We start from the raw sequence: 4,824 nt of genomic DNA, 5'->3' as shown, positions 1-4,824 counted from the left end.
TTTTTACGCAGTAACAGTGGCAGGAAAACCTGGCAAGGTCTTCAAAAACAGGAAATCGACACTGGCTCGCTCGCACCTTTCCCCACCGCATGAAACACGTACCCGCTCGCTCGCTCACTCACTCACTCCTACTCACACAACGCACTCACTCGTCACTCACTCCTACTCATACAACGCACTCACTCACTCCTCACTCACTTCTACTCACACACGCACTCACTCACTCCTCACTCACTTCTACTCACACAACGCACTCAATCACTCACGCATCACTCAAACAACGCACTCACTCCTCACTCACTCACTCCTCACTCACACAACGCACTCACTCACTCCTCACTCACTAACTGACTCCTCACTCGCTCCTCACTCCTACTCACACAACGCACGCAATCACTTCTCACTCACTCACTCACTCCTACTCACACAACGCACTCACTCACTCACTCCTCACTCACTCACTCCTCACTCACTCACTCCTACTCACACAACGGACGCAATCACTCCTCACTCACTCCTACTCACACACGCACTCACTCACTCACTCCTCACTCACTCACTCCTCCCTCATTCACTCCTACTCACTCACTCCTCACTCACTCACTCCTCACTCACTCCTCACTCACTCCTCACTCACTCCTACTCACACAACGCACTCACTCACTCCTCCCTCACTCACTCCTACTCACTCACTCCTCACTCACTCATTCCTCACTTAATCCTCACTCACTCATTCACTCCTCACTCACTCCTACTCACACAACGCACTCACTCACACAACGCACTCACTGACTCACTCCTATTCACACACTCCTACTCAAACAACGCACGCACCCACTCCTCACTCACTCACTCACCACTCACACAACGCACTCACTCACTCCTCACTCACTCACTGACTCCTCACTCACACAATGCACTCACTCACTCCTCACTCACTCACTCCTCACTCCTACTCACACAACGCACTCACTCACTCCTCCCTCACTCACTCCTACTCACTCACTCCTCACTCGCTCACTCCTCACTCACTCCTCCCTCACTCACTCCTACTCACTCACTCCTCACTCACTTACTCCTCACTCATTCCTCACTCACTCACTCACTCCTCACTCACTCCTACTCACACAACGCACTCACTCACACAACGCACTCACTCACTCACTCCTACTCACACACTCCACCTCACACAACGGACGCACTCACTCCTCACTCACTACTCACACAACGCACTCACTCACTCCTCACTCACTCACTGACTCCTCACTCACTCCTCACTCCTACTCACACAACGCACGCAATCACTCCTCACTCACTCCTACTCACACACGCACTCACTCCTCACTCACTCACTCACCCACTCACTCACTCACTCTTCACTCACTCACTCCTCACTCACACAACGCACTCAATCACTCACTCCTCACTCACTCACTCCTCACTCACTCACTCCTACTCACACAACGCACTCACTCACTCACTCCTCACTCACTCACTCACTCCTCACTCACTCACTCACTCCTACTCACACAACGCACGCAATCACTCCTCACTCACTCTTACTCACACACGCACTCACTCACTCCTCACTCACTCCTACTCACCCACGCACTCACTTACTCCTCACTTACTCCTACTCACACACGCACTCACTCACTCCTCACTCACTCACTCCCACTCACACAACGCACTCACTCCTCACTCACTCACTCTTCACTCACACAACGCACTCACTCACTCCTCCCTCACTCACTCCTCACTCACTCACTTCTCACTCACTCACTCATACAATGCACTCACTCACTCCTCACTCACTCCTCACTCCTACTCACACAACGCACTCACTCACTCACTCCTCCCTCATTCACTCCTACTCACTCACTCCTCACTCACTCACTCCTCACTCACTCCTCACTTACTCCTCACTCACTCCTACTCACACAACGCACTCACTCACTCCTCCCTCACTCACTCCTACTCACTCACTCCTCACTCACTCATTCCTCACTTCATCCTCACTCACTCATTCACTCCTCACTCACTCCTACTCACACAACGCACTCACTCACACAACGCACTCACTGACTCACTCCTATTCACACACTCCTACTCAAACAACGCACGCACCCACTCCTCACTCACTCACTCACCACTCACACAACGCACTCACTCACTCCTCACTCACTCACTGACTCCTCACTCACACAATGCACTCACTCACTCCTCACTCACTCACTCCTCACTCCTACTCACACAACGCACTCACTCACTCCTCCCTCACTCACTCCTACTCACTCACTCCTCACTCGCTCACTCCTCACTCACTCCTCCCTCACTCACTCCTACTCACTCACTCCTCACTCACTTACTCCTCACTCATTCCTCACTCACTCACTCACTCCTCACTCACTCCTACTCACACAACGCACTCACTCACACAACGCACTCACTCACTCACTCCTACTCACACACTCCACCTCACACAACGGACGCACTCACTCCTCACTCACTCACTCACCACTCACACAACGCACTCACTCACTCCTCACTCACTCACTGACTCCTCACTCACTCCTCACTCCTACTCACACAACGCACTCACTCACACAACGCACTCACTCACTCACTCCTACTCACACACTCCACCTCACACAACGGACGCACTCACTCCTCACTCACTCACTCACTACTCACACAACGCACGCACTCACTCCTCACTCACTCACTGACTCCTCACTCACTCCTCACTCCTACTCACACAACGCACGCAATCACTCCTCACTCACTCCTACTCACACACGCACTCACTCCTCACTCACTCACTCACCCACTCACTCACTCACTCTTCACTCACTCACTCCTCACTCACACAACGCACTCAATCACTCACTCCTCACTCACTCACTCCTCACTCACTCACTCCTACTCACACAACGCACTCACTCACTCACTCCTCACTCACTCACTCACTCCTCACTCACTCACTCACTCCTACTCACACAACGCACGCAATCACTCCTCACTCACTCTTACTCACACACGCACTCACTCACTCCTCACTCACTCCTACTCACCCACGCACTCACTTACTCCTCACTTACTCCTACTCACACACGCACTCACTCACTCCTCACTCACTCACTCCTACTCACACAACGCACTCACTCCTACTCACACACGCACTCACTCCTCATTCACTCCTCACTCACACAACGCACTCAATCACTCACTCACTCCTCACTCCTCCCTCACTCACTCCTCACTCACTCCTCACTCACTCACTACTCACTCCTCCCTCACTCACTCCTCACTCACTCACTCCTCACTCCTACTCACAAAACGCACTCACTCCTCCCTCACTCACTCCTACTCACTCACTCAATCCTCACTCACTCAATCCTCACTCACTCACTCACTCCTCACTCACTCACTCCTACTCACACAACGCACTCACTCCTCACTCACACAACGCACTCACTCACTCCTCACTCACTCACTCCTCACTCACTCACTCCTCACTCACTCAATCACTCCTACTCACTCCTCACTCACTCACTCCTAACTCCTACTCACACAACGCACTCACTCACTCCTCCCTCACTCACTCCTCACTCACTCACTACTCACTCCTCTCTCACTCACTCCTCACTCACTCACTCCTCACTCACTCACTACTCACTCCTCCCTCACTCACTCCTCACTCACTCCTCACTCACTCACTCACTCCTCACTCCTACTCACACAACGCCCTCACTCACTCCTACTCACTCACTCCTCACTCACTCACTCCTCACTCACTCACTCCTCACTTACACAACGCACTCACTCCTCACTCACACAACGCACTCACTCACTCCTCAGTCACTCACTCCTCACTCACTCACTCCTCACTCACTCACTCCTCACTCACTCAATCACTCCTACTCACTCCTCACTCACACAACGCACTTACTCACTCCTCACTCACTCACTCACTCCTCACTCCTACTCACACAACGCACTCACTCACTCCTCCCTCACTCACTCCTACTCACTCACTCACTCCTCACTCACTCACTCCTCACTCACACACTCCTCACTCACACTCCTCACTCACACAACGCACTCACTCCTCACTCACACACTCCTCACTCATACAACGCACTCACTCCTCACTCACTCACTCCTACTCACACAACGCACTCACTCACTCCTCACTCACTCACTTCTCACTCACACAACGCACTCACTCACTCCTCCCTCACTCACTCCTCACTCACTCATGTGTGTAGAGTGTGTAGTGTGTGTAGAGTGTGGAATGTGTGTAGTGTGTAGTGTGTGTAGAGTGTGTAGTGTGTGTAGAGTGTGTAGTGTGTGTAGTGTGTAGAGTGTGTATAGTGTGTAGTGTGTGTAGTGTGTGTAGAGTGTGTAGTGTGTAGAGTGTGTAGTGTGTGTAGAGTGTGTAGTGTGTAGAGTGTGTAATGTGTGTAGTGTGTAGAGTGTGTAGTGTGTGTAGAGTGTGTTCAGTGTGTGTATGGGAGTGCGTAGAGTGAGTGTGTGTGGGAGTGTGTAGAGTGTGTAATGTGTAGAGTGTGTAGTGTGTGTAGAGTGTGTAGTGTGTAGAGTGTGTAGTGTGTGTAGAGTGTGTATGGGAGTGTGTAGAGTGAGTGTGAGAGTGTATAGAGTGTGTAGAGTGTGTAGTGTGTATAGAGTGTGTAGAGTGTGTAGTGTGTGTAGAGTGTGTAGTGTGTGTAGAGTGTATAGAGTGTGTAGAGTGTGTAGTGTGTGTAGAGTGTGTAGTGTGTGTAGTGTGTGTGTAGTGTGTGTAGTGTGTGTAGAGTGTGT

The sequence above is a fragment of the Petromyzon marinus genome, chromosome 50 (assembly GCF_048934315.1).
Source record: "Petromyzon marinus isolate PM22_M1 ecotype Great Lakes invasive population chromosome 50, UKy_Petmar_22M1.pri1.0, whole genome shotgun sequence".
In the NCBI taxonomy this organism is placed as follows: Eukaryota; Metazoa; Chordata; class Hyperoartia; order Petromyzontiformes; family Petromyzontidae; genus Petromyzon; species Petromyzon marinus.
This window is presented reverse-complemented; position numbering follows the sequence as displayed.